Consider the following 13315-nt stretch of genomic DNA (forward strand, 5'->3'; position numbering starts at 1 on the left):
ACCCCAATTTACTCCATTTCAAACCCCAATTTACTCCATTTCAACGTGCCATTTCAAACGCCTATTTACTCTATTTGAAACCCCTACTTACTCCATTTGAAACCCCTATTTACTCCATTTGAAGCCCCTATTTACTCCATTTGAAGCCCCTATTTACTCCATTTGAAACCCCTATTTACTCCATTTGAAACCCCTATTTACTCCATTTGAAGCCCCTATTTACTCCATTTGAAGCCCCTATTTACTCCATTTGAAACCCCTATTTACTCCATTTGAAACCCCTATTTACTCCATTTGAAACCCCTATTTACTCCATTTGAAGCCCCTATTTACTCCATTTGAAACCCCTATTTACTCCATTTGAAACCCCTATTTACTCCATTTGAAACCCCTATTTACTCCATTTGAAACCCCTATTTACTCCATTTGAAACCCCTATTTACTCCATTTCAAACCCCTACTTACCCCATTTGAAACCCCTATTTATTCCATTTGAAACCCCTATTAATTCCATTTGAAACCCCTATTAACTCCATTTGAAACCCCTATTTACTCCATTTGAAACCCCTATTTACTCCATTTGAAACCCCTATTTACTCCATTTGAAACCCCTATTTACTCCATTTGAAACCCCTATTTACTCCATTTGAAACCCCTATTTACTCCATTTGAAACCCCTATTTACTCCATTTGAAACCCCTATTTACTCCATTTGAAACCCCTATTTACTCCATTTGAAACCCCTATTTACTCCATTTGAAACCCCTATTTACTCCATTTGAAACCCCTATTTACTCCATTTGAAACCCCTATTTACTCCATTTGAAACCCCTATTTACTCCATTTGAAACCCCTATTTACTCCATTTGAAACCCCTATTTACTCCATTTGAAACCCCTATTTACTCCTTTTGAAACCCCTATTTACTCCATTTGAAACCCCTATTTACTCCATTTGAAACCCCTATTTACTCCATTTGAAACCCCTATTTACTCCATTTGAAACCCCTATTTACTCCATTTCAAACCCCAATTTACTCCATTTCAAACCCCAATTTACTCCATTTCAAACCCCAATTTACTCCATTTCAACGTGTCATTTCAAACGCCTATTTACTCTATTTGAAACCCCTACTTACTCCATTTGAAACCCCTATTTACTCCATTTGAAGCCCCAATTTACTCCATTTCAACGTGCCATTTCAAACGCCTATTTACTCTATTTGAAACCCCTACTTACTCCATTTGAAACCCCTATTTACTCCATTTGAAGCCTCTATTTACTCCATTTGAAACCCCTATTTACTCCATTTGAAACCCCTATTTACTCCATTTGAAACCCCTATTTACTCCATTTGAAACCCCTATTTACTCCATTTGAAACCCCTATTTACTCCATTTCAAACCCCTATTTACTCCATTTCAAACCCCTATTTACTCCATTTCAAACCCCTATTTACTCCATTTCAAACCCCTATTTACTCCATTTCAAACCCCAATTTACTCCATTTCAAACCCCAATTTACTCCATTTCAACGTGCCATTTCAAACGCCTATTTACTCTATTTGAAACCCCTACTTACTCCATTTGAAACCCCTATTTACTCCATTTGAAGCCCCTATTTACTCCATTTGAAGCCCCTATTTACTCCATTTGAAACCCCTATTTACTCCATTTGAAACCCCTATTTACTCCATTTGAAGCCCCTATTTACTCCATTTGAAGCCCCTATTTACTCCATTTGAAACCCCTATTTACTCCATTTGAAACCCCTATTTACTCCATTTGAAACCCCTATTTACTCCATTTGAAGCCCCTATTTACTCCATTTGAAACCCCTATTTACTCCATTTGAAACCCCTATTTACTCCATTTGAAACCCCTATTTACTCCATTTGAAACCCCTATTTACTCCATTTGAAACCCCTATTTACTCCATTTCAAACCCCTACTTACCCCATTTGAAACCCCTATTTATTCCATTTGAAACCCCTATTAATTCCATTTGAAACCCCTATTAACTCCATTTGAAACCCCTATTTACTCCATTTGAAACCCCTATTTACTCCATTTGAAACCCCTATTTACTCCATTTGAAACCCCTATTTACTCCATTTGAAACCCCTATTTACTCCATTTGAAACCCCTATTTACTCCATTTGAAACCCCTATTTACTCCATTTGAAACCCCTATTTACTCCATTTGAAACCCCTATTTACTCCATTTGAAACCCCTATTTACTCCATTTGAAACCCCTATTTACTCCATTTGAAACCCCTATTTACTCCATTTGAAACCCCTATTTACTCCATTTGAAACCCCTATTTACTCCATTTGAAACCCCTATTTACTCCATTTGAAACCCCTATTTACTCCATTTGAAACCCCTATTTACTCCTTTTGAAACCCCTATTTACTCCATTTGAAACCCCTATTTACTCCATTTGAAACCCCTATTTACTCCATTTGAAACCCCTATTTACTCCATTTCAAACCCCAATTTACTCCATTTCAAACCCCAATTTACTCCATTTCAAACCCCAATTTACTCCATTTCAACGTGTCATTTCAAACGCCTATTTACTCTATTTGAAACCCCTACTTACTCCATTTGAAACCCCTATTTACTCCATTTGAAGCCCCAATTTACTCCATTTCAACGTGCCATTTCAAACGCCTATTTACTCTATTTGAAACCCCTACTTACTCCATTTGAAACCCCTATTTACTCCATTTGAAGCCCCTATTTACTCCATTTGAAGCCCCTATTTACTCCATTTGAAACCCCTATTTACTCCATTTGAAACCCCTATTTACTCCATTTGAAACCCCTATTTACTCCATTTGAAACCCCTATTTAATCCATTTGAAACCCCTATTTACTCCATTTGAAACCCCTATTTACTCCATTTCAAACCCCAATTTACTCCATTTCAAACCCCAATTTACTCCATTTCAACGTGCCATTTCAAACGCCTATTTACTCTATTTGAAACCCCCACTTACTCCATTTGAAACCCCTATTTACTCCATTTGAAGCCCCTATTTACTCCATTTGAAGCCCCTATTTACTCCATTTGAAACCCCTATTTACTCCATTTGAAACCCCTATTTACTCCATTTGAAACCCCTATTTACTCCATTTGAAACCCCTATTTACTCCATTTGAAACTCCTATTTACTCCATTTGAAACCCCTATTTACTCCATTTGAAACCCCTATTTACTCCATTTGAAACCCCTATTTACTCCATTTGAAACCCCTATTTACTCCATTTGAAACCCCTATTTACTCCATTTCAAACCCCTACTTACCCCATTTGAAACCCCTATTTATTCCATTTGAAACCCCTATTAATTCCATTTGAAACCCCAATTTACTCCATTTCAAACCCCAATTTACTCCATTTCAACGTGCCATTTCAAACGCCTATTTACTCCATTTGAAGCCCCTACTTACTCCATTTGAAACCCCTATTTACTCCATTTGAAGCCCCTATTTACTCCATTTGAAGCCCCTATTTACTCCATTTGAAACCCCTATTTACTCCATTTGAAACCCCTATTTACTCCATTTGAAACCCCTATTTACTCCATTTGAAACCCCTATTTACTCCATTTGAAACCCCTATTTACTCCATTTGAAACCCCTATTTACTCCATTTGAAACCCCTATTTACTCCATTTGAAACCCCTATTTACTCCATTTGAAACACCTATTTACTCCATTTCAAACCCCTATTTACTCCATTTCAAACCCCTATTTACTCCATTTCAAACCCCTATTTACTCCATTTCAAACCCCAATTTACTCCATTTCAAACCCCTATTTACTCTATTTGAAACCCCTACTTACTCCATTTGAAGCCCCAATTTACTCCATTTCAACGTGCCATTTCAAACGCCTATTTACTCTATTTGAAACCCCTACTTACTCCATTTGAAACCCCTATTTACTCCATTTGAAGCCCCTATTTACTCCATTTGAAGCCCCTATTTACTCCATTTGAAACCCCTATTTACTCCATTTGAAACCCCTATTTACTCCATTTGAAACCCCTATTTACTCCATTTGAAACCCCTATTTACTCCATTTGAAACCCCTATTTACTCCATTTGAAACCCCTATTTACTCCATTTGAAACCCCTATTTACTCCATTTCAAACCCCAATTTACTCCATTTCAAACCCCAATTTACTCCATTTCAACGTGCCATTTCAAACGCCTATTTACTCTATTTGAAACCCCCACTTACTCCATTTGAAACCCCTATTTACTCCATTTGAAGCCCCTATTTACTCCATTTGAAGCCCCTATTTACTCCATTTGAAACCCCTATTTACTCCATTTGAAACCCCTATTTACTCCATTTGAAACCCCTATTTACTCCATTTGAAACCCCTATTTACTCCATTTGAAACCCCTATTTACTCCATTTGAAACCCCTATTTACTCCATTTGAAACCCCTATTTACTCCATTTGAAACCCCTATTTACTCCATTTGAAACCCCTATTTACTCCATTTGAAACCCCTATTTACTCCATTTCAAACCCCTACTTACCCCATTTGAAACCCCTATTTATTCCATTTGAAACCCCTATTAATTCCATTTGAAACCCCTATTAACTCCATTTGAAACCCCTATTTACTCCATTTGAAACCCCTATTTACTCCATTTGAAACCCCTATTTACTCCATTTGAAACCCCTATTTACTCCATTTGAAACCCCTATTTACTCCATTTGAAACCCCTATTTACTCCATTTGAAACCCCTATTTACTCCATTTGAAACCCCTATTTACTCCATTTGAAACCCCTATTTACTCCATTTGAAACCCCTATTTACTCCATTTGAAACCCCTATTTACTCCATTTGAAACCCCTATTTACTCCATTTCAAACCCCAATTTACTCCATTTCAAACCCCAATTTACTCCATTTCAACGTGCCATTTCAAACGCCTATTTACTCCATTTGAAGCCCCTACTTACTCCATTTGAAACCCCTATTTACTCCATTTGAAGCCCCTATTTACTCCATTTGAAGCCCCTATTTACTCCATTTGAAACCCCTATTTACTCCATTTGAAACCCCTATTTACTCCATTTGAAACCCCTATTTACTCCATTTGAAACCCCTATTTACTCCATTTGAAACCCCTATTTACTCCATTTGAAACCCCTATTTACTCCATTTGAAACCCCTATTTACTCCATTTGAAACCCCTATTTACTCCATTTGAAACACCTATTTACTCCATTTCAAACCCTATTTACTCCATTTCAAACCCCTATTTACTCCATTTCAAACCCCAATTTACTCCATTTCAAACCCCTATTTACTCCATTTCAACGTGCCATTTCAAACCCCTATTTACTCTATTTGAAACCCCTACTTACCCCATTTGAAACCCGTACTTACTCCATTTGAAACCCCTATTTACTCCATTTTAAACCCCCTATTTATTCCTTTTCAAACCCCCTATTTAAGCCATTTCAAGTCCCTGTTCACCCCATTTCAAGTTGATTTAACTACGGTAATTAACAGAGTGTCTTCCATTCGGCTGAAAATCCCGCAATTTGGCGGATTTTTGGATTCGTTGTATCACGATTAAAAGTTCCCTATGGAAATATAGTAATTCTCGGGGACACGAAGATACCTGCGTAAATCTAATTATCTAATGAAGATTGACTGGTTAGGTAAAATGAGCAATAATTCCTTGTGTTTTTTTAAATATTAAGCAAAATTTAGAGTTTAGAAGAACGAAATGTTTTCAAATCGGAGAAATGTACCTTAATAAAGCGATTCGCAAGTTGTTATTTTAAGGTTATTATGAAGTTTGAACATAGAATGATATACCCAAAATCAATTTTCTAACGTAATATAGTGCCTATAAGAAACGACATAAGCAAAAATTTCATTTTTAAACGCTTTTACCGATAATAAGTTTGTTATTATTGATATTGTTTTAAATTTTTGCATTTATGGGATAAGAGTATATGCATGCGCTCACTATCAAGAGGTCAAATGCTTAAAATTTGGAACCGTAGGTCTCAAAGACACATAAGCAAAACTAACTTATGCCTTTCCTAACCCTAACCTGATCTATAAAACAAGCAATATTTTGGAATAGGAAGATGCTTATTGTTCAAAACCATAAAAAATATAGCGTTATTGTTCAAGGACCTAAAAAATAGATCTTTTTTGCGAAAAGGCCCGCATTTATTATCCTATGATCTAATATTAATCTCGGTCTGTAGCATTAAAATAACAAGTTGGGAAAACCAAAATATTACCTCTCCGAGTCAAGAGGTCTACTACTACAAACTTATTTACCTAGATATGGAATTATTTCTCTTTTTTGAAGTAAAAATTTACGAAATATTGAAGCAGTATTCCAAGCATAGCGAATAATACAGTATAGCAGACGACATTTTACATCCAATAAGGATAAATCTTGGACACATGGAAATCAGTCAATGGGGAAAAGATCAGGAAATGAAGTCTACGCTTCAGCTGTTTAGCGTATATTCTGATAGCTACATTCACAACTGGTTTGCAGTGTAAACACTATCGTCTCGTCTCACCCAAAGAAAATATACGCTCTGGGAATGGAAGCTATGTCTCGGGGTTGGGTTGACCAAGGAACTTCCGGTCTATGCAATTTCAATGTAGCCGGAAATACCTCGGTCAACCGAGCCTGCCTTTGGAGCGTACTAGGAGGGGAGAGACAAAAATTTACACTAGAGAAAGCTACACTTTCCATTCCTGGGGCGTGTATCTTCTTTGTCTTACCTCAACAATATTCTTAGTTTGCCAACATGAATGTTAACGTTAAATAACACCAAAGCTAAATTGTAGCTAGACGCACTGATAGTCAATGCGCACCATAAAGAGAATAAAAGGTCTGTAGCTACTACCCGTTTACCATTAGCCCTTTCACTATTCTAATTGCCACCATGATCTTTTCTTCTATTATAAAATCTTAACCTGATTATTTAATAGTGTATTTAACTTTCGGCTCACTCTGAACCGTTGATGTCTCTTCATTTCAGACACGAAAATCAAAGCCCAAAGTTTACTTCACCTCAGGCCTCAATTATTTACTCTTTGTTTCACTAAGCCTATTGCGGATGATACTTAATATACCCGCCGGAGTCTAGGTCTTAGTTTTCTTCATGAAATCACTCAACCAAGGATTATTGTATATACAGATGTAGTATAGCTTAAGTAATACATAAACAGCCATTTCAAATAACAATATTAAAAAAATCTTTGGAATATCAAAATGAAACAGAGCTTTAAAGCTACATAAGTACTAAATGCATCATAATTACGAAAAATACTTCCACATATTCACTTTATATTATGGAAAAAGGGAATATTAAGGTTCTGTATGATTTCTTAACACATCAACACAAGGCTAACTGCTAACGCGACGCACTAGTGTAACAATGGACGGACACACACAGACAAAAACATAGACTGCTTTTTAACTCTTTCCGTAACAATTTTGAGTTGAGAAACAAGATTATCTTTAATATTTAAATAAATATAATTATTTTTAATTATTTTAATCTTCAATAATTAACATTAATAATAGTTAAATCGTTTAAAATAAAGTTATACCTATTATCTTCTCAAACTTTGCTAATATTGACGTTTAAAGTGAAGGGTACCCCTCTTCCCGCTTTCTTCAAATTTTGGGGTATATATACGATTCGTTTCCATTATAATATTAAGGAAAAAGCGCAATTGCGAAAACCTTCGGTGGTCGATCCCACCCTAGGGAGGCTAGACGTTTCTCGTAACCCTAGCTGATCGCTGCGTATATCCTAAAACCAAACGATGATAATAAAGTAGAAGCCCATGAGACAGATTGGTGTCTATGTGTAATAGACGGAAGACCAGTAGATGGTGGTGTTTAGAAGCCAGAATGTACAGACTGGTGTCCAAGTGGGATGGACAAAGACCAGAAGATGGTGGTGATTAGAAGCCAGTATGGACAGACTGGTGTCCAAGTGGAATGGACGAAGACCAGAAGATGGTGGTGATTAGAAGCCGGTATGTACAGACTGGTGTCCATGTGGGATGGACGAAGATCAAAAGATGATGGTGATTAGAAGCCGGTAAGTACAGACTGGTGTCCTGTGGGATGGACAAAGACCAGAAGATGGTGGTGTGAGAACTCAAGTAGAGGAGCCATTTCCGTGACTGTGAAAGCAGTTCGGAAATGGCGAACACGTTTGCTCCGATTTGTAAACTGCGAACGCGGTCACGTGGGGTCTGACAGACAGACAGACAGACACACACACACACACAGACACGGTCAGTGCATTACCTCTCCGTGACGTCATCGTCACTCGGAGAGGTAAAAATGCATATGCCATGAAATATTTTCGAATGAGCAATAACTGAAATCATGTATCGAGCTTGATATGATAGAAAAACCTTCAACGTGTATATACACAATAGGAAAGATAGGGAAGTCCCACTGAACACGACAATAATGATTCCAGTAAATGGGGTGATATGGGGTCAATAAGGACTTGAAATGAGGTAAATAAGGGTTTGCAATGGCGCAAATAGAGGTTTGAAATTATGTAAATAGGATTTTGCAATGGTGTAAATAGGGCCTTGAAATGGAGTAATTTACGTGACCCACCCAACTAACCATGGTTTCTAGTTAATTGGACCATGAGGAGTCCGAAAAAAATAGTTAAAAAATTATTTGGCCGCCGCAAGTTGGTCAAAAAATTTTTTGAAAATTTTAAAATCCATGCACTTACCGCCATTGCGAACGCTATCCGCTTAACGCATTCTGCACTCAATCTTTAAAAATAAGCCGAGGAGGTCTGTGAAAAATTGCCGGACTCGCGCCGGAGTTTTATAGCTATGGATTTTTTAAGCTTACGGAAACCTTTTATTTCTGATAAAAGGAGGAAAATATTTATGCAAGAAAAACTGAAATGTTTTGGGAAAATCGTTGTTTTTTTGAGAATTCAATAATTGATAACGGTAAATTTTGAAAAAAGCCGTCAAATTATTCGGGATTTTTTTAATTCACTCAACATTATTTTTGGGAAAATGTGTCAAATCCTTGGTAAATATGATTTTTTGTAAAAAAAATTGAAATAAAAGGCGTAGAGAAAAGGTGTCAAAATATAGGCAAATTAGCAAATGTCAACGTCAATATTTCAGAAAAGGAGTCTAGTTTTTTTGCAACTATATTTTGGGAAAGGCGACAAATTATTGAGAAAGAACCAAATGTCAACATCAATATTTTGGAAAAGGCGTCAATTTATTTCAACAATATTTCGGAAAAGGCGGCAAATTATTGGGCAGTTAGCAAATGTCAACATCAATATATATGAGGCGTCAATTTATTTCAACTTTATTTTGGAAAAGGCGTCAATTTATTTCAACTATATTTTGGAAGGGCGTCAATTTATTTCAACTATATTTTGGAAAAGGCGTCAATTTATTTCAACTATATTTTGGAAAAGGCGTCAATTTATTTCAACTATATTTTGGAAAAGGCGTCAATTTATTTCAACTATATTTTGAAAAGGCGTCAATTTATTTCAACTATATTTTGGAAAAGGAGTCAATTTATTTCAACTATATTTTGGAAAAGGCGTCAATTTATTTCAACTTTATTTTGGAAAAGGCGTCAATTTATTTCAACTATATTTTGGAAAAGGCGTCAATTTATTTCAACTATATTTTGGAAAAGGCGTCAATTTATTTCAACTATATTTCGGAAAAGGCGTCAATTTATTTCAACTATATTTTGGAAAAGGCGTCAATTTATTTCAACTATATTTTGGAAAAAGCGTCAATTTATTTCAACTATATTTTGGAAAAGGCGTCAATTTATTTCAACTATATTTTGGAAAAGGCGTCAATTTATTTCAACTATATTTTGGAAAAGGCGTCAATATATTTCAACTATATTTTGGAAAAGGCGTCAACTTATTTCAACTATATTTTGGAAAAGGCGTCAATTTATTTCAACTATATTTTGGAAAAGGCGTCAATTTATTTCAACTATATTTTGGAAAAGGCGTCAATTTATTTCAACTATATTTTGGAAAAGGCGTCAATTTATTTCAACTATATTTTGGAAAAGGCGTCAATTTATTTCAACTATATTTTGGAAAAGGCGTCAATTTATTTCAACTATATTTTGGAAAAGGCGTCAATTTATTTCAACTATATTTTGGAAAAGGCGTCAATTTATTTCAACTATATTTTGGAAAAGGCGTCAATTTATTTCAACTATATTTTGGAAAAAGCGTCAATTTATTTCAACTATATTTTGGAAAAGGCGTCAATTTATTTCAACTATATTTTGGAAAAGGCGTCAATTTATTTCAACTATATTTTGGAAAAGGCGTCAATATATTTCAACTATATTTTGGAAAAGGCGTCAACTTATTTCAACTATATTTTGGAAAAGGCGTCAATTTATTTCAACTATATTTTGGAAAAGGCGTCAATTTATTTCAAATATATTTTGGAAAAGGCGTCAATTTATTTCAACTATATTTTGGAAAAGGCGTCAATTTATTTCAACTATATTTTGGAAAAAGCGTCAATTTTTTTCAACTATATTTTGGAAAAGGCGTCAATTTATTTCAACTATATTTTGGAAAAGGCGTCAATATATTTCAACTATATTTTGGAAAAGGCGTCAATTTATTTCAACTATATTTTGGAAAAGGCGTCAATTTATTTCAACTATATTTTGGAAAAGGCGTCAATTTATTTCAACTATATTTTGGAAAAGGCGTCAATTTATTTCAACTATATTTTGAAAAAGGCGTCAATTTATTTCAACTATATTTTGGAAAAGGCGTCAATTTAAAAAAAGTGCTTGTAAATCTAAAAAAAGTGCTTGCAAATCTAAAAAAAATGTTTGTAAATCTTAAAAAAAGCTTGTAAATCTAAAAAAAGTGCTTGTAAATCTAAAAAAAGTGCTTGTAAATCTAAAAAAAGTGCTTGTAAATCTAAAAAAAGTGCTTGTAAATCTAAAAAAAGTGCTTGTAAATCTAAAAAGAAAGTGCTTGTAATTCTAAAAAAAGTGCTTGTAATTCTAAAAAAAGTGCTTGTAAATCTAAAAAAAGTGCTTGTAAATCTAAAAAAAAGTGCTTGTAAATCTTAAAAAAAGTGCTTGTAAATCTTAAAAAAGTGCTTATAAATCTAAAAAAAGTGCTTGTAAATCTAAAAAAAGTGCTTGTAAATCTAAAAAAGTGCTCTTAAATCTAATAAAAGTGCTTGTAAATCTAAAAAAGAAAAATGCAGTTTATTATGATATGTCTAACTTTGTACTTGGTTTCGTAGAAATTTATAAAATTGCAATCAAACTATTGTACAGTTTGGAAAAGGCTTAGTTAAAGTTTTGTGGCTCGTTTGATGACGTAGTTATGAGAAATTTTCTCTCTAGATGTCGCTCACGTGACGCCTGTCAAGCCTATTTTATTCAGATTCGCGCGCCATTAGTAGACTCGAGAGTCTCAGGTGCTTGGCATTTCCGCGAGAAAACCCCGCCAAAAATCTTCTCCACAAATTTGCCTTGGCCCCCATATTTCCAGTTTTCCAAGCGTTTTTTCTGTGTTTAAAAATTTATCAAGCTGCATATTTTTGGAATCAGAAGAGTTTAAGCTCTCAAAAAAGTAAGGTTTTCTTTAGATTTGACATCAGTTTTAAACCAGGTTGCTATTCCTTTAGGACAAATAATTTAGACCACTTATCTTTTAATTTTCAAGGCTTTGTTATCAAAGAAACTTTTTTTATTAAAATTTTGGAAGAATAGGTCCGTCCCTTGCCAAGTTAAGATTAGGTTAGGCGCAAGGACATTAAGTTTAAAATTGACAAAATTAAAATTAAAATTTCACCAAAAATTAAACTTAAAAATAACATTGGAAATAATTAATTCCACGATCATTCAAAAAGTCCTGGAATATTTTGGAAAATTCCAGGGAAATAAAGGGGAAAGTAGCGCTCAATTTCAAAGGGTTTTCATATTATTGAAAATATTAATCATTGAGAAAATAATTAAGTTTGTTGAATTCTTATTTGAAACAAAACTTCGAAAAGTTTCGATTTTTGCTCTCCTAAATCTTTAAAATTAAATTTAATCTTTACGAAAAATATATTTTAATTTTCATAGAAAAAACTCGTAAATTCATGAGAAAAAGTTGCATGAATAAATTTCGCAAATAAATTGATTCTTTCGTTCTTGAAAATGTCCATTAGAGTTCGCTGGACATTATTTAAAACAAACGGAAAATAATGTCTTCGTTGCATTTGCGAATAAAAAAGTTAATAAAATATTTACAAAGTTGAAATATTTGGCGAAAACTTTGATTCAAAATGATTGAGTTATTTGGTCCGGAATTATCGCGAAAACTTACAGGGGAAGTTCGTTCACCAAGACACGACGCGACACAAATTAATAAAATGTTCGTAAGTGGTTTTAATTGTTCGTGAATCTCGTCACTAATTCGTCAAATTGTTCAAAATAAATGAAGACTAATAAATTGAAAACGGCGTCACTTCGGCAAATTGTTCAAAAAAAATTAAGACTAATAAATTGAAAATGGCGTCAATTCGGCAAAATGTTCAAAATAAATTAAGACTAAAAAATTGAAAATGGCGTCAATTCGGCAAATTGTAAAATTGTCGAATCCCGAACAGAGGAAATGAGTAACGGAAGTTGGTGACTCACTGGAAGGCAGTCCAGTGATGAGGAAGGTCAAAGGTCGTTTGTGGTCAAAGTATAGAAGAGGGAAGACTCTTTTGCGGACACCGTTTATTCGGGGGAAGAAGGTGGTCTCCAGTTGTCGGGACAGTGGTCGACAACAATTTCAGATGAAGGGAAAGTGAAAGGAACCACGAGAAAGAACTGCCAGAAGATACTTGAAGGGAGAATGAACTGTCCACTATAATCCAAAGAGATTTAATAATGGTGGTCTGTCCATTTTCCCCTTTAACAACCTTTACAGGTTGTGCTTGACCACCATGTCCTGAATCTCAAGCAGAGCCTGTCTCCTCAGTAGAAGGGGGAGGTTTGGATTAAGGTAAATATTGGGTTTAGGTTAAGTATGAGGTTGGGTTAGATGATGGGTAAGGTTGGTGGGTTGAATGAGGTTTCCCCTTGCCCGAGGTCAGGCTTTCTGAGTTGGTGCGGTCACTTTGCTTCTCTTAGGATAGGGGGGTCAAAATTGTAAAAGTAGTTCTTTCCCGTGGTCCTCCACTCGCTCAAACTCTCAAGGTTCATTTCCCTTCATTTGTAATTGATATCTA

This window comes from Phalangium opilio, unplaced genomic scaffold (genome assembly GCF_054372755.1).
Source record: "Phalangium opilio isolate 3A_F unplaced genomic scaffold, DU_Popi_V2 ptg000095l_1, whole genome shotgun sequence".
NCBI classification, from domain to species: Eukaryota; Metazoa; Arthropoda; class Arachnida; order Opiliones; family Phalangiidae; genus Phalangium; species Phalangium opilio.